General features: G+C 34.8%; 1 long non-coding RNA gene across 1 annotated transcript in view; it reads right to left on the bottom strand.

The window, feature by feature from the left end:
- Positions 1-11,555, bottom strand: part of LOC145530204 (uncharacterized) — a 358,605-nt gene extending 347,050 nt beyond the window's left edge. Inside the window, exon 1 of the long non-coding RNA XR_014071549.1 lies at positions 10,830-11,555. This is a non-coding gene — a long non-coding RNA (uncharacterized LOC145530204). The remainder of the gene's footprint in view (positions 1-10,829) is intronic.
- Between the last annotated feature and the right edge of the window lie 11,068 nt (positions 11,556-22,623).

A 22,623-nucleotide genomic window follows, 5' to 3' on the forward strand; every position in this document is an offset into this window, starting at 1 on the left:
TTAGGCTGGTACATTTAAGATGTGAAGGTGTAGCTATATAATTGCTTCTATTTTATCTGAGAAATAGAAGACAAAAATTATGTCCTGAGAGATAGGAAGGAGATGGTAGAGTCAGCACAGTTTGACACAACTACAGAAAATCAAAACAGACATGGTGAAAATTTTGACAGAGAATCAACAAGGGAAATACGGAATAACAGTTGACATTTATTGCTGAGATCTAGTTGTGGATGGTGATCATTATGGAACCTCTGCTGAAAAGTTAAAGCAATTGTTCTCAGCATTGTCAAGCTGCCTGTGTGCAATCACAAGTACATATGACTTGGGAGTTTCAGCATGGAGACATCACACAAAGAACATCAAGTAGGTGAGGTTAGAAAATTAGAAAATAGTCGAAATGATTCATCATGGTCTAAGCTTCACAAATAAAGAAGTGAAATTGGAAGTTCTGTTCAATAAGGGGAAAGCAGAAAGTGAAAGCAAGTGAAAGTGAAGTCGCAGTCATGTCCAACTCTTTGCAACACCATGGACTGCAGCCTGCCAGGCTCCCCTGTCCATGGAATCTTCCAGGCAAGGATACTGGAGTGGGGAGCCATTTCTTTCTCCAGGGGATGTTCCCACCCCAGGGATCGAATCCGGGTCTCCCGCTCTGCAGGTAGACTCATTACCATCTGAGTCACCAGGGAAGCCCTTCCAAAAATTTCAAGTAGGAGAAAGTAGGGAGATCAATATATTGATGGGGCTGATGAAGTCAAAGAACAGATGAAATGAGAGAGACTGTGCAGGCAGGCTGGTCACAGAAAAGATTTATGAATTAGTGAATTGCAGATTCAGGAGTTTCTGATGGAAAGAGGGTTTTTTTCTCATTTCAGTCCCCACTCCCATTCTACAATTCACCAGCTCCATGACATAAAGCTGACTGCTTCATACCTCTGAACCCTCTTCCCCCTCCACCATTAAAATGGCATAGTCAGTTAGGTCAGTCACTCAGTCGTGTCCGACTCTTTGTGACCCCATGGACTGCAGCACACCAGGCCTCCCTGTCCATCACCAACTCCCTGAGTTTACTCAAACTCATGTCCATTGAGTTGGTGATGCCATCTCAACAATCTCATCCTCTGTTGTCCCCTTCTCCTCCCACCTTCAATCTTTCCTGGCATCAGGATCTTTTCTAATCAGTCAGTTCTTTGCATCAGGTGGCCGAAGTATTGGGGTTTCAGCTTCAGCATCAGTCCTTTCAATGAATATTCAGGACTGATTTCCTTTAGGATAGACTGGTTGAATCTCCTTGCAGTCTAAGGGACTCTCAAGAGTCTTCTCCAACACCACAGTTCAAAAGCATCAATTCTTCAGCGCTCAACTTCCTTTATAGTTGAACTCTCACATCCATACAAAAATACTGGAAAAACCATAGCCTTTACTAGATGGACCTTTGTTGGCAAAGTAATGTCTCTGCTTTTTAATATGCTGTCTAGGTTGGTCATAACTTTTTTTCCAAGGAGTAAGTGTCTTTTAATTTCATGGCTGCAGTCACCATCTGCAGTGATTTCGGAGCCCAAAACAATAAAGTGTGTCACTGTTTCAACTGTTTCCCCATCTATTTGCCATGGAGTGATGGGACCGGATGCCACAATCATAGTTTTCTGAATGTTGCGTTTTAAGTCAACTCATTCACTCTCCTCTTTCATGTTCATCAAGAGACCCTTTAGTTCTTCTTCACTTTCTGCCATAAGGGTGGTGTCCTCTGCATATCCGAGGTTATTGATATTTTTCCCAGAAATCTTGATTCCAGTTTGTGCTTCATCCAGCCCAGAATTTCTCATTATGTACTCTTCATATAAATTAAATAAGCATGGTGACAATATACAGCCTTGACGTACTCCTTTCCATATTTGGAAACACTTTGTTGTTCCATGTCCAGTTCCAACTGTTGCTTCCTGACCTGCATACAGATTTCTCAAGAGGCAGGTCAGGTGGTCTGGTATTCTCATATCTTTAAGGATTTTCCACAGTTTGTTGTGATAAAATGGCATAAATCACTGTTTTTCAAATTTTAGTTTTATAAGAATCATCTGGATAGTACAGAATCCAGAGATTGATTTTTTTTATCTGAGTTTGGGCCTCAGAGTATACATTTTCAACCCGTTTCCAAAGAAAGGAAGGTCACAATTTTATTAGTACTGTTATGGACTGGGCTATCTCACAGATAGCATAAACTAAAGAGATACTGTTTAAAAATGTTATTTGGTATATAGCATGTAATCAAGTATCAGTTACTTTTCTCTTCTCAATGAAAATTTACTTGTTGCTATTATATGAACAGGTGAAGTATCAAAATGTAAAGAACTACAATAAGTGTATTAGTAGAAGGAATTCTAACTACCCAAGTAAGTTGCATCTGAGTTACTTTCAAGTTTTTACTTTTGACATTCCCAGCTCTCTTAGTCTAGTGATGAGAGTGCACAGACTGAAACAATACTGCAAAAGGAGACTTCACAAATATTTCTGAGGCATTTTGGTCTAAGCTTTGATTTAGTATATCACTGAGATAATATGGTCTTCAGGATTATTCTTTTATTCCCTAACCATTTATCTTATATTCTTTTCCAAATACCTCTTCACTCTGATAATTCCTATTCCTATATAGCCATTGTCACCAATAGCTACATAATTCTTGTTCTGAGATTGTGCACCCCTCACAGATCCAACTCAATTTGTTTATAGTTCATAAATAATTTCAACAAATACAAACTAAGCTTTAATGAAGCAATGAAAAGAAGTCAATTAGCCCTAGATTTCATTGAGCTAAGAGTATTGATTCTATGTTGCTTCCTTCCAAAAAGATTTGGGTGATGGTAAAAAATAGATGCAAGTAATAAAATTGCTAACATAGAATGCTTATGAACAATACTATGGAAATAATAGAGAACAATACATACTATTATTATATGTGTGTGTATGTGTGTGTGTATATATATAGTCACTTAAATTCAGTATTCAGTTTGGCTCAGATTAGGTCCAGACAAAACTATAACGGTTTCATATATTTCTCATTATATAATAAAGGGGAAAAAATCAATTCCTCAGGATAATTAGTATTATTTCTTAGAAATGACTTTTGGCTTCAGACCTTATTCAGTAGATACTGAACAAAACAACAGACACTGCAGTTGAAAGTACTTTTGCAGTTGAATGCAAGTCATATAAAGTGAATGTGGAATTTAACCTGGGCTCAATGTTCCCAGAGATTACTGATGCTTAAACACCTCTGCCCTCATTCAACACACACAGTTCTGCATTCCAGAATGAGATAATTTCAGAAGACACATGCTTCTCTATATCATTTACTGTCCATTGTTGTTTATAGCTCCTGTAAATTCAATTTTCCTTCTTTATCGGCTTCCATAGAACTCCAAACCCACTTCCTTTTCTTTGAAGACCTTCCCTATTAATGATCATCTTTCTATACAATAATCTGAATAAAACAGTCTCCTTAATCATGTAGGCCATATGGCCAGTCACATATCTTCATGCTGCACAGGAATTGAGAATAAAATATTAAAGCATTTTTTCTTTTCAGAGTCTCAATCTTGTTCACTTGGCTAACTTCTTTTCCCTATTTAAAAAAAAAGTTCTAATTCCCATTATTTTAGAAAAAGCTTTATTTTTACACATCTATTTTGTGAGCCTTGAGGCCTTAAGCATTCCCAAGGCCTTATGTTTCTATCTGTACATACTTAATATTCTAAGTCTAAGAAAATAGCAAGTAATTTTTGAAAAGGTGAAGGCATAATGAGGTCAAATTTAAGAAAGAACAAAAAAAGAAAGAATAGCTTCAGGTTTTTGTTCTCTCCAGGTGTTTGGTCTTGAATTGCTAATCTTCACAAAATTTTCCATCTATGAGCTAAGGATTTTATGGTGGTCATCTCCACCAAAATGAGTTCATCATGACACTCTCATTTGTATATTTTAGTTTACTGCTTGTACTGCCTGTACTTTTCTGGTGAAAATGAATTATGAAACAAAGAGTTCTGCTCTCAACATTTATAAATTAGGGTGTTAGCACTTCCGGTGCTTAGGTTTACTTTTCAATTCTCTTTTTTACTTCATTGTCCAACTTACATATTTTACACACTTCTTCCTTCAGAAAACATCACAGATTTTCTTCACTGTTTTCCTTTCCATTTGAAACTAAAATGAGCTATTACAGAAAACAGAGACAAGACAATATTCACATGAGAAATGCTTTAGTCTTCCAGTCTTAGCTGGACTTCTGCTCAGGTGCCTTAACCAAGACCTCTGTAGAGTCAGTCCCAAACAGGTCCCTCATTCTGTTTTCTCCTCATTCAGCCTCCAATCCCATTAACAAATATTTGATTCTCAGTCTCAAAATTTTATACAGCAACTATATAAACTAAGAGAACGTGACACCATTGTACAAAATATGGAGCATTCCACTTGTTTATTAATCTGCCACCAACACATAAAACTTCAACTGGTATAACAGTCAGAATTTACTTTTTACTTCTTATATTTAATATTAACCATTACTATACACTCTTATTCTCATAATTTGTTGCATGACAGCAGGTTTACTTCTTACAAAGCTTGGTAACTTGTATTTGCTGGACTAAAGGAGGCATGACCTCTGTTTCATCCTAACACAATCATCCACCATAGTAACTAGAGCTATCGTAGGTGACCCATAAACAGCTTTGAAAGAAAAAATAAATCATGCACTATATCATCTCTGCAAGTGTTATTTTCATTCACATTACAACTAGACCTCAAGAATGCCATTTTCATACTGCTTAGTTATATTGCAAATAACACAGAAAAAGAAAAAGAGGTGTATAAAAGGAGATGGAAGTTTTAGAAAAATATTCCAAAATCAAGCATTTATAACACTGCACATTAAGTATCATGATGACAATTACTATATATTTAATATAAACATTTCATAAAGATGCTGAAAGAAATGTGAAAATATTTTAACCATTCTAACCACAGACACGTTTATTGGCCACTTCGCCATCAACAGATGTTCATTTTTGGTCTAATATTTTACTTGTCAAGTTGATAATCAAGTTGAAATTATTTTTGGGTAAAATACACCATCATCTTACAAATGTTCAATTAAATTTGAGTTAGTCATAATTTTGATATGCACAGTGATTCAGGAGGGAGCACTTGAAACATTAGATGATAGTTGCCAGTTGTAAGTTAGAGAAGGCACTGGCAACCCACTCCAGTACTCTTGCCTGGAAAATCATGGACGGAAGAGTCTGGTAGGCTGCAGTCCGTGGGGTCGCTAAGAGTCGGACACAACTGAGCGACTTCCCTTTCCCTTTTCCCTTTCATGCATTGAAGAAGGAAATGGCAACCCACCCATTGTTCTTGCCTGGAGGATCCCAGGGACAGGGGAGCCTGATGGATTGCCATCTATAGGGTCCCACAGAGGCGGACACAACTGAAGTGACTTAGCAGCAGCAGTTATAAGTATTCCTTTCAAACTATAAATTTTTAACTAAAGTCAAATTAAATGCTTTTGCTGAGAACTTATTGCTCAAGTTGTTTATAGTCAATAAATCTCCTTAGAAAGTATTATTTATGTTGCTAAAGAGTTGAATGAAAGAAAAAGATATGTAATTAGTATAATGACTTGGGAAAAAGATTATGAATAGAAACCTGTCATTAGGGAAACCCATCTATTGATAGGTTTATTTGTAACCTTAATTTTAAAACTCTAGAATTAAAAAAAAAAAAAAGAGCAAAAAAGAGCTATTAAGTAAGAGAACAGTACCTTAAGATATAAACATGCCCCTTTATTTAACATAGGTAGACTGAAATTTAAAAACAATTGTCCCCATATATACCTTGGTTTAGATTTCACATAGCTTATTTTTGACTACACAAAAATAAGTAAAAATGAGTATCTTCAAGAAACTTTGGAAAGCAATCATGAGCTATTGATTGAATCTACTAGGCTATCTTACAGTGATAAAAGGATATTCCCTTCAGCAGATTGTTCACTTTTTCCAGAGAAAGAAAAGGAATAATTACTAAAGATCTCACAATATTGTTTTTGATAATATAAACAGAAAAAGCTCCCAGTACCCACCCAAGGGGAGGTGGTTAGATAATTTATATGCTACTTATGCTATAAAATACTGTGAAGCATTTCAAATGAATAGAGTAGATATATATGAACTAAAATGCAAACAGAAACATGACATTCTTTAAAAAGACATGAATCCTGTATTCAATATCTGTAAGAAAAAAAAATCAAGTGTGTATGTGTATGTGGTAGAGTGAATACAAATCTCTACTTCAAACTCCTGCTTCAAAAATATAACTTTAAAAAATATTTTCTGTAATTCAGTTTAATATTTATGTTGTCAGCTGGTAAAATTTTAATCTCAATCAATTTGAGAGTACATCAATCTGTTTAGCCTACCCCTATCCCTTACAGTTTCCATATAACCCTGGGATCTTCCATAGTGCAAAGGCACTGATAAAAAGTGAACATCTAACCCTTATTCCTTGGCAGGTATCCATGCTGGAGTATACTAGGATTTATTCATCATTTATCTGATCTTCTGTTGTCACTACACATGGCTAGAATTTATGGTTTCCTGGACTATGAGAGTAAAGCTCTTACAAATAAACAACTTTTGAGTAAGGAAGTCCAGGAATGCTTATGCTGCAAAATTATCTATCTGTGTCGGACATAGCCAGGTAATGACTCTTCTTATAGGATTAAAAAACAAAACCAAAGCTGGGGCAGGGAAAACAAATTACTCTTTCCTCCCTCAGTTTAATATCAGCCAAAATTAATTCTTATAGGATTAAAAAACAAAACCAAAGCTGGGGCAGGGAAAACAAATTACTCTTTCCTCCCTCAGTTTAATATCAGCCAAAATTAATTCAAGCTAAGGCAGATACAGGGTAGAAATATAGACACATTCTAACTAAATTTGTTACTAAAAAACTCTTTGTAAATGATACACCCTTTTAATATAAGGCAGATTTTTTTTTCATTTAGAGCTCAAGAGAGAATGTGGCAAAGAAATTCAAACCACTTGACAAATTTAAGTGAAATCTGGAAAGTACCACCCAAAATATCTAATAATGAGCTAAGAAGCTAATCATAAATTATAGCTGTCACAGACTTTAGAAGATTAGAAAACATGCCAAACAAAATAAATAATAGGAAAACCAAATAGTCCCATATCTACTAAAATACAAATACATAATTAAAATATTTATAAATGATCCAATCCCAGATGTCTTCTCTGCCAAATTCCACATATATATAAAATCAGAGTTTTTATACATATGCACACACATATACATTTGTTTCTTGCTTGATTTTACAAGGTCAGAAAATTCTCAATTTCAAAATCTTACTAGGATATCAAGAGGACAACAATCAGAGGCAACAGCAACCTCTCTCATAATCATAGTTGAAAATTCTAACCAATGTATTATCAAATTGAATCTACCTATGTATAAAAAGAATATATGCATCATGACCAACTGCAGTTACAATCAAAGGAATACATGAGCAAAAATCATTTAATTCACCACAGAAACAGAAAAATAGGAAAAGACTAATTTACTTTAATAAATGTGGAAAACTAATTTGATAAAATTTAATATTCATTAATGATAAAAATCTGCCATTGGTAACAAGGGCATTACAATAAGTGAAATAAGACAGAGAAGACAAATTCTGGATGATCTCGCTCATATGTAGAATCTAACTAATAAATCATATTCATGGATTCATAGAAAACATTGATGGTTTCCAGAAGCAAAGGAGGTGGAAGAAATGGGTAAACTGTTTTTGTTTTTTTCTTTACTAGTTTAAATAAATTGAAAAAAAAGTGCTCATTGGTTCAAAGAGGATTAATAAGGTTTATGAGACATGGGGTCTCTTTATATAAGGTAACTAAAATGAAAAGCTGCTAGCAAACTAGACTAAAACTGCTATTTTTTTTAAAGAGGTGTATGCTTATCAGGGGTCAGAAAGCTTGCAGCCATTTTAGAATTCTAAAATTAATAAAATTAGAATTATCATTGGTACATATAAAAATTGTCAACATTAAATATATTCAATGGTGAAATATTTTTTTCCTTAAGATTGAGAGGGAAACGTGAATGTCCATTCTCACAACTTCTATTTAAAAATCCAACTCCTATTCAACTCAATAAAGCAAGAATAAGAAATGGAAATCACAAAGATTAAAGAGGAAAAATTAAATGTCAGTTTTGCAACATCAAGATTGTATATATAAAAATTTTTTAATAATATCCCCCCAAAACTCTTAGAATCAATTCCTGAAGTGTGCTAAATTAAATACCAATATACAAAATTCAAGTGTAGTCCAATATACGATTAGAAAATATTTAAAAATGAAATTAGTAAACAAAATCTTTTATCATAACTTCAAAAAACTTCAATACCTAAAAATAAACCTAATGAACACTGTTCAAACATTCACCTAAAAAAAACCCTATAAAATAGTGAAAATAAATGAAGTCTATATGTTTTCACTACCCATGTTCATAGATTGGAATGCTCAATATTTATAATGTCAGTTTTCCCAAAATTATTCTATAGATGTAATGCATCCTCAAACAAAATTTTGGAATTTTGTTTTGGATTCCAAAGTTCATATGGAAATCCAAACAACCAAAGACATGTGAAAAGCTGCAGAATTAGCAATTAATGCAATGTGATATTGGCACTTGACAAAAAGAATACGTAAATACCCTTAAGACATGAAAAAGGTGCTCAAACTCATTAGTCATCAGGAAAATTCAATTTCAATCCTAGTGACAGACCACATCAACAGAAATCAGCAAAATTACAAAGACTAACAGATAATAAATTACAGAGATAGTAGTACTATTTATGCTGAACTGATGGGTTGTATATTTGTATATCCATTATGAAAAACTATTTAGCAATATTTATGATCTGTATGTTAATGATTTTTACATTCTAAAATCAGCTGTTTTACTCCCTAGCATGTACAAATCATGCATGTAAAAATGTGGACAAAATTATATGTGTGTGTCTGTGTGTGTTGCTCAGTTGTGTCCAACTCTTGTGACTCCGTGGACTGTAGCCCACCAGGCTCCTCTGTTCATGGAATTCTTGACGCAAGAATACTGGAGTGCATTCCTATTCCCTTATCCAATATATATATAGAAGCATTACTTTTACAGCCCCAAACTGTAGTAATGTGATTGAATTTCACACACACACACACACTGTAAAATTTCAATTGGTATATAAATTTCAAAAATAGGACAGCTTGTACTTTTCCCAGTTCTGCAAAATCATTGATCTGACAACATCCCTCCATGTTTGGTGATTATATCATCCTGGTAGAGTGTCTTCTCCAAACTTGTTTCATGACCTTCTATTTTCAGCATAAGAAAATGATTCATTCCTTTCCTAGCTGAAGAAATTCCTTGTGATTGACTTTCCCTTGTCGATTCTCTGGTGTACCATCACTATTTCATAAAGCAACCTTATGGTATTTCAGGAGCTACAAACAACTGGTCTCCAGGTATACAACTTTAAACATGTTTTAAATTATATATTTTATTTGATATTTACAAACACATGCTTCTGAAATCTTCTAAACAGATGGAAAACACAGCTAAAGGCAGATTCAATCCCATCTGGCAACTGCCAGCCATGGACTGAACAGAAGCTATCTAGTAGGGCACACCCACCCTAGTTAGCATAATCCCTCCCTGACATAATGATTGCATAAGCATTTATCCTAGCCACAGCTCATTTGTTTTTTCGGGTCACATGGAGATTTTAACGAATTGCTCGGTTGTTTCGCTTCAGTCCTGTTGGATCCTTTGCTATCCTATTGAACTGTAGCCTGGCAGGCTCCTCTGTCCGTGTGATCCTACAGGCAAGTATACTGGAGTGGATCTTCCTCACTCAGGAATCAAACCCACATCTCCAGTGTCTCCAGCATTGGCAGACGGGTTCTTTTACCACTAGTGCCACCTGGGAACTTCTACTGAATTTCCTAAAGGGCTACCAAACAGCTCTTCCCATTTCCAAATTTAGAAATTCCTCTTGCCTCTTGAGACTAACTCCTTATAAAAGCAATAAACGGTTAGTCATTGAGCTATTATATCCTGCTTCCAGTTTATTCTCGTTTATTCTTCCAGTGGGGCTGAAGATGAGTCATCTCTCCCAGGTTGATTTTCCAGAATTCTCTTATATGAGAGTAATTTGACAGCAACTAAGGTGTCCATGACTTCTTTTAAACCTGTTTCCCTTCACTGAAATCTGTTATTAAGGATATGTGCTACACAGAATTTTAGCAAGTTACCCGTTCGTTTTCCGCCTGAAATCACATAGAGTAGTTTTCTATGGTGACATATTGTGGGCTTCCCTGATAGCTCAGTTGGTGAAGAATCTGCCTGCAATGCAGGAGACACCAGTTCCATTCCTGGGTCGGGAAGATCCACTGGAGAAGGGATAGGCCACCCACTCCAGTATTCTTGGGCTTCCCCTGTGGCTCAGCTGGTAAAGAATCCGCCCGCAATGCGGGAGACCTGGATTCAATCCCTGGGCTGGGAAATTCCCCCGGAGAAGGAAAAGGCTACCCACTCCAGTATTCTGGCCTGCAGAATTCCAGGGACTGCATGGGGTTGCAAGGAGTCGAACAGGACTGAAAGACTTTCACTCGCACTTCCATTGTGGCAAAACAAATCATCAAAGCTCAGCAACTGCGACATGCGTAATCTTACAATTTCTGCACATAAGTTGGCTGGGCCAGACTCACCTGTATCCTCTGCTCTGGGTCTCGGGAGGCAGCCACCAAGGTGTCCTCCTGACGACGGCTCCAGGGTTAGAAGAGGCCGCTCCCAGATTCATGGAGGTGGTTGGCCCCAATTTCCTGCTGACGACTGACAGGAGGCACCTCGGACCCCTAGTGACCCCTCAGCTCCCGGAGGCCACCAGCAGCTCCCGACGGCAGCCAACGGTTCCTGGTAGCAGTCTGGTAGCCAGGAGGCCTCTGAGGCAACATATTAGTACTGAGCAGCGTCCATCACTTTGCTAGACCCCACAACTGAGAAGCCAGGTAGGCAGCCACCACGCAGTGAGACTAGGGGTCTCGGTACAGAGGCCTGGCTTCCGCCCAGCCGCCACGTCCATTTCTTGGACCTGAGCCTTGAAGAGCAGCAGGCTGGCGAGGGCCATTGGGGGCTGCTCTTCCAGGCCGTGGCCTGCTGGTGACCCTTCAGACTTGGCCGCCACAGCCTCGGTCACCACGGCCTCGGCCGGCCTCGCTTTGGTCTTCAGGTCGGCTCCCAGGTGGAGCAGAGACACTCCTGAGGCCCACGCCCGGGCCTGCTGGGAAGCGTCCTGCGCCGGCACACCAGGCTGCAGATGAAGACCTGGTGTGGCCAGAAGACACCCTGCAGCCCTCACGGTTCACTGCCCGCCTGCCTCCCTTGCTCGCCGCGCCCCAGATGAAGGCCCCGCTCCTGAGAGAACTTCCGGCCACTCCCACCGCCTCCGTGTGTGGGCCAAGGTTCCCATGAGAAGGTAGGAAACCTGTTTTTGTTTCTTAAAGCCTTGAGAACTGCGTTAAAAAAAACCTTGCAGACATTAAAAGGATGAGTAAACTTACAAGTGTAAATGCAAACCTTTTTCCAACTCAAAGCAAGTAACACTGAAGATCAAATTTCTTAGCAAATTTCAAGTGTACAGTACAGGATTATTAACTACAGTCAATATGTTTCTTGATATATTTCTTTTTAGCCTTAAAATTAATTACATTGACTTCCCACAATATTGAAAAAAACTTAATGAATGCTATTTGGTGTAAACTCAAGATTTCTTGACCTCTCTCTTTTTTCAATTAAAACCAATGATACCAGTTTAAGGTATAAAACTATGATCTTCTAAATAAATAAACAGATACATTATTTTCCACATATAATATGCCAACATGAGTTTGTTTAAATAGTAATACATGAAATAACTGGAAATAATGATTGACTTAGATGCCATTTTAAAAGAAAATATCTCTACTTGTCTTTCACACAGATGAATAAATTAAATATATAACTTGTAATCAATAGAATCAGTGGAAGCAAACAAGGAAAAGCTGAATCTATTCACTGAAAAATAACGAACTATATAATGTACTAATCTGGATTTATGCATACAAATTCAGGAAGCTTCAAAGCAGGAATTTGGGGCAATAGATGTTTGTAATCAAGTTTTTATAAATAACCAGAATCTATAATAATAAATAATATATAGGAACAATAAGTGTAAACGCCGTCAAGAAACACTATGAAACAGTCTTTTAGATTCTGTTTGGAAAATCATTCAAAGTATGTGTGAGTTTGGAGGTGGAGGGGATGTCAGCTAATCTATCAAAGCTGCAAAGCTACTCAAATAGTTCATTCTAAGACTACTTTGAACTTAGTGCCTAATTTATTCAGAAATTCTGTTTTTTTCTTTCCTCCCTCTCTCTCCCTGTTGAAGTGAATAGACGATCATATAATGGATAATAATGTAGCCTCTAGGTTCAAACTTAGCAAGTCCAAGTGTTCATTTTATATTGTATGATGGTTTGGTAATTAATGAGATAGTACATGTACTAAGTTATATAACAATGCCCAGTACATAAAAAGTGCCCAATATATCTTGACTATTTTTATCAAGGAAAAAAATGCACACATGTATATATGAATGTATGTGCATTATACATATAGGTATAGGTATGCACTTATATATGCTATCATATGTAATATGCAAAAATATGATATGTACACATACCTATTTTCCACATTAAATTAATAAAAATATAGGCCAATATATTTTTGTATATTAGCCTATAACTTACATATAACTTAAGTTATATAACTATGTAAGTATATAACTTATACTTTAGCATTTCACAGTAACTGAGCACACAAAATATTGAATTAAGTGTTTAGGAGACAGAACTTGACAGCTTCCAAAAGTCAAAGTGAAAGGGAAAAGTGTCATTGGTGGAAACTGCATTGTGGGCTACTTAATACACTTTGACTGTTAGCTAAGGAATTTGTAAACTGCCAAAGATGAATAATTATCAAATGCTCCCTGTCCAACCACTTTTATAACTTACTTTAATATTAGCTCTTAGCTTAGTATCCTTCCATTCTTGAGGCTATGGCATTTTATTATAAACTTTCCAGTTTTTTTCCTTCTATTCCAATTCTGCAGATTTTATCTGTGTACTGTCAATTATGTCATAAGCATAAACAGCGACACATTAAAATGTGAAAAATAGCATTTTTACTTAAATATACTACATTTGCAAATTTGAATGCCTTAAATTTATCATTTATATAAAAAACTACTCCAATAATGTAATGTGCTGTTAATATGACCTATCTCACCAAGACTGATTACTCCACAATAAAATGCAGTATATCACCAAATGGTGCCAAGGATACAGAGAAACAATTTCACATACTTTGGTGGTGAGAATGTAAAATGGCACAACCACTCTGGAAAATATTTTGGCAGTTTTTAAAAAAACAACAACAAAAACTAAAAATGCTCTTTATATATGACTCAACAACCTCACTACTAGCCTTTTCTCCCAAAGAAAATAAAACTATGTTGATACAAAAAGCTGCATGTTACACTTTATTTCTAATAGCCACAAACTAAAAACAACCCAAATGGTCTTCTGTAGATTAATGGTTAAACAAACCAGGGTGCATCCATATCAGGAACTAGCTGCTTGTACTCAGAACAATTTAGAGTAATCTCAAAGGACTCATGCTGGAAGAAAAAAGCCTCACTCACACACACACACACAAAATATATATATATATTATAAATATATGCATTGTGTGCTTCCATTTATTTGACATTCTTTAAATGACAAAATTATCGGCTGGAAGGAGATGTGAATGAAAGATATAAACTATGAAAAGGTAGCAAGAGGGATCTTGTGGTGAAAAAACAGTTCTATATCTTGAGTGTAGTATAAATTACATCACACTACAAGTGTGTGTGTGCATCACACACATACACACACATACAAGTGCAGGTAAAGCTGGTGAAATCTGAAAAAGTTCTGTGGATTGTACCGATGTCATTTTCCTGGTTTTGACTGTTTCAAAGATAAGCAAATTCAGATACCAATGGTGAGGACAGATTCTACTAGTGCAGTAGCAAAAGAATACAACATGAATTCAATTTTTATTCTTATCATAAATAAAGGGAAGTTGAGAAGTTATGGAAGATGAGCAGAGACTTAGTAGAGTTAGGAAAGTTACAAAAATCTGGAAGTGGGTGGTTCGTTCCTGTTAAACCCATCTGCATTTGCTGACTGGCCCTTTTCAAAGTTAGGTTCCTATCCTGCCACAGAGACTGGGAGATAGGGGCCCCAACTTCAACTGTTGACTCAAGAAACAGTAATTTCTTTTGGTAACCTTGAGTTTTCTCAGGCAGGTACTTTATTATAAGAAGCTCTGGTCATTCTAGCAATGAAGCCTTTCCCTGTTAGAACCTAGTGTTTGATCAAGTCATTATGGGTCAAGGTTGAGGCCTAGTGGAGAAGAAGGCTCAGAGGAGCCTGTCTAGAGTTTAGTCAATGAGAGAACTTTGTCAACTGTGATGTCACCATTAGGAAAAACTGAGTTACTGGTACACTATCTCTTTACTATCTTTAAAACTTCCTGTGAATCTATAATTATTTCAAAATATAAAGTTAAAAATATGTAATATGTTTATTATATGATCATAATTTATGGCTGATAATCTTAAGGTGTTTAGAATTTGCCATAATCATTAGCAGTATAAAGGAGAGAGAATTTTGTAATCTGCCAATATTCATTAAGAATTCATAAAAAGTATTTTTCTTACCAGTATATTCTTAACATTAGGCAGTGTACCCTCCACATTTTAGGTGCTCAGTTAATTTTGTACAGTAAAAGAATATATGGATGATCAGCTTATCAGTATTTATTAGGATTGTCCAATTCTCTTTAACAAGGCTTTATATTCACCAGAAATTTTGTATTTAGTAGCCTTATTTAGTAAAAAGCACAGTTTCTGTCTTGTATCTTGAGAGAGTATACTCTTCACATCATGGTATAGGAAAATAATGTTCCACCCTGAATTTTCTGTTTTTTAAACATATGTATTGAGTTGTTTTTCACTATATATCTGTAAATTGGTATTAGGTGTCATTCAGTGGTCATCTTTGAGTTACGGTACAGGAAATCCATTTTCTGGATTAGATTTCTACATTAATGGAATCAGTATTCCAGACAAGGAAATTAAAAGCCATGTCCTAGGCTATTAATCGTGATCTAGGATCCTGTGAAAACATACAAGAAGCTCTTCAGTTTTTTATATATTATCTATTTAAAAAATTAATGTACATTTGTCTTATTAGCAACATTGTTAAGGTGAATTGCTTGTAGGAAACAGTATTCAACAGCAATCTGGATGTTACCAGAGTTACATGGTAATAATTTAGCTTTTCCTTTACCTCACTCTAGATAAAGAGAGTTCCATCTCACCAGGAATTTCACTAAAGTCAGATGTGACCTCAAATAACTCAGATAGAAGACTCAGATATTATAGAATCTCTAGTCTGCTGTGAAATATTCCTGAATAAAGCTTATAACTTATACAGTTTTCTCTTTTGCATCTTTGTATTTTTGAAGTACAAGCACAGTGGCATAGAGTGTTCTAGCCCCTCAAAGGTCAGAGCCACATGTACAGTACAAGGTCTGTACGTTGGCTCAACTTCATGTCAGTACACTGTCAAAATAAAGAATGATGCATAAATCTATACACTCTGCCAACAACAGCATATAAACTACCTGGAGTTTATCCAGCTCTACAGAGAGGGCACCTTTATGCAGCAAGCCCAGAATATTTTTATGATGTCATGTTGGTGAAGGATGCTATCAAGGGTAGAAATTTGTGGAATTTTCAACAGTAATAGGTAGTGCATCTTTCCAAATGTTTATATTCCATGTATCCTTTGTATTAAAAAACTAAGTATTTTGTGTTTGTTGTATAATTTATTTAAATAATTGTATGTGTTTTAAATATAACTTTTTGAAGCATAGAGATATATGTTAGAAATACTAAAAATCATTTAATGTAGGTGAAAGCCAGGTTTCTGTGAGTGGAAATAGATGATCACAGAAAGAATTTCAAAAGAATAAAGAATGAGTTGAGAAGGAGACAAAAGATTGATACAATTAGGCTTAGGTGATTTCTAGTTGTGCAGTATAGGGAGTGCAGCTACAGTCTTGGGTTACTAGAAACTGTCATTTGAGAAATTTCTACTTTTTACTTGGAAGTATTTCATTAAAATATACATTGAGAGAAGGATAAACACTCTATCAAAGATTGGATTGGCTTGCAACTAAGAAATGCTAGCAATCCAAATATTGCAGAAAGCCAGATGGAGAAGTTAATGATACAGCTCACAGAGCTAACCTCTTAATCATGATTGTGACTTGAGATTTTTCACACTGTAATAAACTCTGATATCATTTTTTATGCACAAATAGCTATTTCCCTAGGTGGTGATCTCCAGTGTGGGTAGGAGAATGAGAGAAGAAAGGGCATCGAGTTCATAAAAACTATACTGAGTAAGGAACAAAAGTAAATTTGATGCTTCTAGCCATAAAGATGGAAAAACTTTTAATAGTGAGGTTGCTACCAATGGTAAGAAAATCAAAAGTGAGTTTCCTATTTAAAATATCCTTCATGCTTTCCTCATAATAATTTCTTCTGTTGCAGAAGCTGAGACAAGTTAAAAATACTAGAGTTGCTGACTCTTTTAAACTGATTTCAAAAAGGAAAGGTGATTCTGGGCTTTTCTGACCCTATCCAAAAAGTCTAGAAACATTTCTCTTTCTAATATGTTAAGAACGGTACTCTAAAAAGGCTGTTTTTCATTTATTTTAAATAAGAAAAAAGAGAGATGTTGCATAACTTTATTACATACAGTGAAATGCCACACCCCATGCTATTTTCCATTTCCTAAAATATTATCACTATTTTTTGAAGAGATGGAAAAGTAGTACTATCTGTAGCTCCTTTCCTTTAAAATTGGTAGAATATAACGATTTCCTTTTAAAAAAGAAAGTTGTATAAAATGTAATACTATTATCAAGTTTTCAAACCATAACTTTATAAGTAATATAAATTGTGATATTTATAATTGTAGGGGAGAAAGACTTTTCCTTTCTTCTAAGCAAGGTTCTTTGATTGGCCTAACAATTAAATTGACATAAGGCAGATTAACAAGAGAAAAACAAATTTAATTTCATGTTTATAGAAGCCCCAAAGATAAGAGACTCAAAGAAGTGACCAAAGCAGGTGACTTTTATACCTTTAAGACAAAGAAACAGTAAGCTTTTGAATAATTGACAAGATTGGGCTTGAGAGAGTAAATTAGTGAAGAAATAATATGTTTGTTTATACAGTCTTCTCAGCCCTAAATTCCCTGTATCTTGATAAGGATTCCTTCTCCCCTCTTGGTACAGGAAGGGTATCTTTCACATAAAAGATTTATCTCCTGTGTTCAGAGGGACAAGGGAAGGTCAAAGTGTCCTTGTAGCCTCTGTTTCTTAAATAACTTTAATTCAAAATAATCAATATGCCAGAGTAGCACACTTTGTCATGTTAAATTACTGAGTAATTTTGAACAGGTCCAAATGTTAATTGATTAGTCATTTCTATAGTTAAAACTTCTTAGTTTAAAACATTCATTTTGCTTCAAAGAAGTTATTTCTCCTGATTTGTCAGAAATAAAATGGAAAATAATAATATCCCTTATAAATTGAAAATCCTTTTGCTTTGAATTCAAATGAATCTTCTTCTACAATCCAGAATTTGAATTCTCAGAAACATTTACTTGTGTTACTTGAAAAATAGCCTTGACTTATAAAAGAGCTACTGAACTGTTTAGTTATAAACAAGCAATTTGTATATTTAGTTTAAATATTTAAAACCAACTTATGTATTAATCATAAAACGAAGACAGAAATGAAATCTCATTACACGCTTGAAAAAATACTGATCATTTACCTTAAGAAAATTTACGTTTAAATTGTATTTCTATCCATGCAGTTCATATAAATGGTCTTCTTAAATTTCACAAATGTATTTTTATATTTTCTAAAAATCTACATTAAGCAAACAAGAAATCCTTCTTATTTTTATTCCACAGCTATTGAACTGTAAGGTACAAATAACAAACTCATTATCACACTTCAGTTTGTTTTGGAGAACTATTATAATTTAGTGGAGAGAAGAGTTTCAGTAGAAGGATGATGCGTAACCACCAAATGTAGCATAGAATATTTAGGTTGTAAATAGTAGAATATAAATGATAGGTTACCACTATTCTATTCAACCTTTTCTTAACTCAAAAAAACTTCGGTGTGTAATATCAAACTCTATAAATTCCTACAGTTTATTACTTATGGATTCAGCTCAGGAAACATGGTGCATTCTGTTAAATCATTACAAATTTCCTTCTAAGAACTATTGGGTACATAATATTCTGTTTTTGCAGTTAGATGAACTAAATAAAGATTTATTGCTATGTTTACTTTGCCTGAAGCTGAAAAAACTGATTGGATGAAGCAAAATTATTTTCCTGGTGTCAGAGTTTATTGTTCTGATGAAAAGTGTTTCTTCTTTTCTTTATATTAGCATAAGGTAAAAGCAATTATTAAGTTCTGACTCTCTTACAGATACTCTAATAGTATATTAATGAAATTAATGGAAACAATCATTTATTTCAAAACCACTATTAAATGTTTATTACAATATGTTTATTTCAATTTACTTTTCTCAGTATAATGTGGACTAATAGTTTTTCACACATATACTTCAAAACCAAGATTCTGTCCAATAAATCTAAGTATGTGTTGCGAACTGTTTATATAATCTAGCATTGTAGTGAATAAAGGCTTATGTAAAAATTAGCAAAAAGTATAACATTTTTAAAATATTTTTTGCATATTAGAATTAAAGAATTTTAAATCCCAAAGGCAGTATATATATAAAGTCCCCAAATCAAAGGAGCATCATTGCTATAAACTTTGCCATAAACTTCAAACATCATTTTGCATACAAGTAATTTTTAACACCTGGCATTTTTTTCCTTTGGTAGTTCTTTTTAAATAATAGATTCTAGCCTTAGGTACAGTTCTACTTTTAATTTAAGTGGAAATCTAAAAGCATGAAATTCTCCTTTGTAGACAATATTCTGCTACTGTACATTATTGTTAGAGGGACAGGCCATGCCTGACCTTGTAGTCTTCATAATAAAGGACCTCATCCACAGTTATTCACCCCCTTCAAAAATTGAAGATATACACAATGATTTTATATAAATTAAAAAATGGAAACATTTTAAAATGGGGACATGACGTGGGGTTAGCAGCCCTTAACACATTTCTCCTAAATTATCACTAATATATGTATGACAACTCAGAGACAAGATGTATCTCATGAAACATATAAAAAATTTAGACTAATAATAATAAAACTATTTCCAGAATCTGAGAGTTTTCTGAGCTATAATCAGATGTGACTAGAGCTATTCTCAAAATTTCAAGTATTAACTCACAAAGTTTTGGAATTGTGAACATTTGCCTTTGTTTATACAGAAGGGTCAAGAAGATCCCCTGGAGAAGGAAAGAGCAACCTACTCCAGTATTCTTGCCTGGCAAATCCCACTGACAGAAGAACCTGGCAGTTCATGGGGTTGCAAAAATTTGACACAACTTAGTGACTAAACCACTACATACCAAAGGGTAGATATTATATAAAGAGATGCTGACACCCTAAAGAGCTCTGTTTCTATGCCAATCTAGAAATTAGACAGGGGACTCTCTTCTAAAAAACAGTCTGTTCAGATATCCTCATCCAGTTCACCCCCAGTAGCTCTCCTTGGGCAACTGGGCTTTTTGTTCAAGGACCAGTTCCAGAATATACAATGGTGTCTGTCATTAAGCCGTGTAATGACAGACACCATCCCACCCACCTTCTGGTCCTTCATGATCTCATGCCTAATTCTCCAGGGTGGGAAACAGACAAAAAATTAGCAACCAAGATTGAAAAATAAATAATCACAATGAAACAATCCAGAAGTGTCTTAAGAACAAATCTTTGGATGATGTTTTGCAACAGATTTGTAGTACAGTCATTTGGAGTTCCCAGGTGGCGCAGTGGTAAAGAATCTGCCTGCCAATGAAGGACATGCAAGACATGCGATTTTGATCCCTAGATTGGGAAGATCTCCTGCAGTAGGAAATGGCAACCCACTTAGTATTCTTGCCTGGAAAATTCCATGGACAGAGAAGCCTGGCAGTTTACAGTCCATGGGGTCACAAAGGCTCGGACATGATTGAGCACACAGTACATAAAATCTACTGTTAATAATTAGTAAAACAAAGACACTTGATGATCTCAGAGATACGGTGAAGAAAGCCTTACGCTCTTCAGTCAACAATAAAAATGAAACATTTTGTGGAGAAAATTAGGCTGTGTAACTTGTGGTCTATGTGAAGGAAGCTAAAAGATTACTTGACTTTATGCAGTTAATAGAATATTTTTTTTAAAAAATGATTAAACTAATATTAGATTAAGAAAAAGCTGATTTTGTGTACTCTGCAAGATTAATGATATTATTGTTCCGCAGGTAATATTTACATTACTATCTTGCAATAAAAATTATTTATGACCTTTTGTCTTTCAAAATCAATGATGTAGTCTGAAAGGATTATAGTCATGTAATGAAATGTGATTGTTATAAATACATTGTGAAAGAAATTATGTCATTGAATACCTGAAAGGAAAGAGAGGTTGGAGAGATACAGCAGTACTAGTTTTAGCATGTATACAAAAAGTCAAAATCTACTATATAAATTTGATGATTCAAGTTATATTTTAACACTGTATTCAGATTTATAAAAGTGATAAAAAGGAAAACCAAAGTAAAAATTAAGAAAGATTGTAAGTAATTTAGGACAAGTGGGAAGATTGTATAGCACAACTATCAGTCTCATCTGTTGTAGTAGAGTATAAAAAGATAGGCTCAATGTTGATAAATAGGAAATAATGTGTAAGCACATTATTTACAGTTATAAAGGTGACCACCAGAAGAACAAATAATAGAAACTATCAACTAGCATGATTTCCAAGGGGAAGTTTTTCAGCACTATTCTTTAACTTTTAAATGCTCATATCAGTTTTGAGATTTAAAAAAGAAGTAAGGAAAATAACAAGTTCCTAGTTAAGTCATAGGCCCATAAGAAGCTGAGACGAATAAGTACTAAATTAATGTGTTAATTGAACTTACCCACTCTATAACCGATAAAATAGAGTATAAATATTGAATAGTCATTTCAAAAAAAAGCATTTAGGTCATGTTATTTATTTCTCCCTATAATCACTAGCTATTAAAAGCTGCTTGATAAAGTTAAATGTGAAACACAGTGCTTCTCTAGGCCAGGATCACATTTGCAAAAAATTCCAGAACCATGAAGGACACAAGCATAGAGAGGTGTACATAAGACAGTGAAACTGCAACACCCAGGTGGCTGCAGTCAGCAGGAGTGTCAGATTCTGGGACAAAACAATTATGCATAGATCGAAAAAGTGTTTTCTGCACTTTGGGAAATACTTTCCAGGTATGACCTAGCCTGGATGTTGTTTTCTTTCTCCTAAAACTAGGTCACTTTTTATGAACCCCCTCCTAGCATTGGAGCTCAAACATAAGATTGTTCCTTTGAGGTCAAAGGCAGTTGTAATAGACACAGTTTTATCAAGACTGAAGAAAATATCCCACTTTAAGTTTCCAAATGATATGAGATTGTACAGCAGATAACAGAGAAAATAATGTGATATAATCTGAGCTCCAGAAAATCAGATGTTGAAAAACCTATACTCGGCACCTGAATTTCTTATAACTATAGACAAATAAATGGAGAAAACTTGGTAAAACCTATATTGTAAAAAGAAGATAGTTACTGATGAAGACTGATTTGAGACTGATAAATGTTTCAAAATTTAGAACCATTAAACAAAAGGAAAACAAGAAACTTCAGATACAAGTAGAACCGTGAAGTTTCCCTTGTTCACATCCCTCAAGAAGAGAAATGTCAATTCCTGTATGAGACTGAGAGTTAAAAATCACATTGTATTTATAATGGTGTATTAATTTTAGGCATGGATGGATAGATATGTGTATTTGTGTATGAATTGTCTAGTATGTGTGTTTATATATTCTGATACTGAATTATATATTGCTCATTGCTTAATATTAACACAATCTCCAGTGACGCTTATGTGTACATGATTCTATAAAATTGAGTACAAAGTTAGTTATTAGAGATGTAAAAAGTTGCAAAATATTTTAAACTTATATTTTAAGTCAGATTCTGTATTAAAAGTCTATGCAGCATTCTTAAAGAATATTAATTAGGCAGAATAATGTCAACCTGTCTCTTGAGAAACCTGTATGCAGGTCAGAAAGCAACAGTTAGAACTGGACATGGAACAACAGACTGGTTCCT

Source organism: Giraffa tippelskirchi, chromosome 12 (genome assembly GCF_054371585.1).
Source record: "Giraffa tippelskirchi isolate mGirTip1 chromosome 12, T2T-mGirTip1v1.2.pri, whole genome shotgun sequence".
NCBI classification, from domain to species: Eukaryota; Metazoa; Chordata; class Mammalia; order Artiodactyla; family Giraffidae; genus Giraffa; species Giraffa tippelskirchi.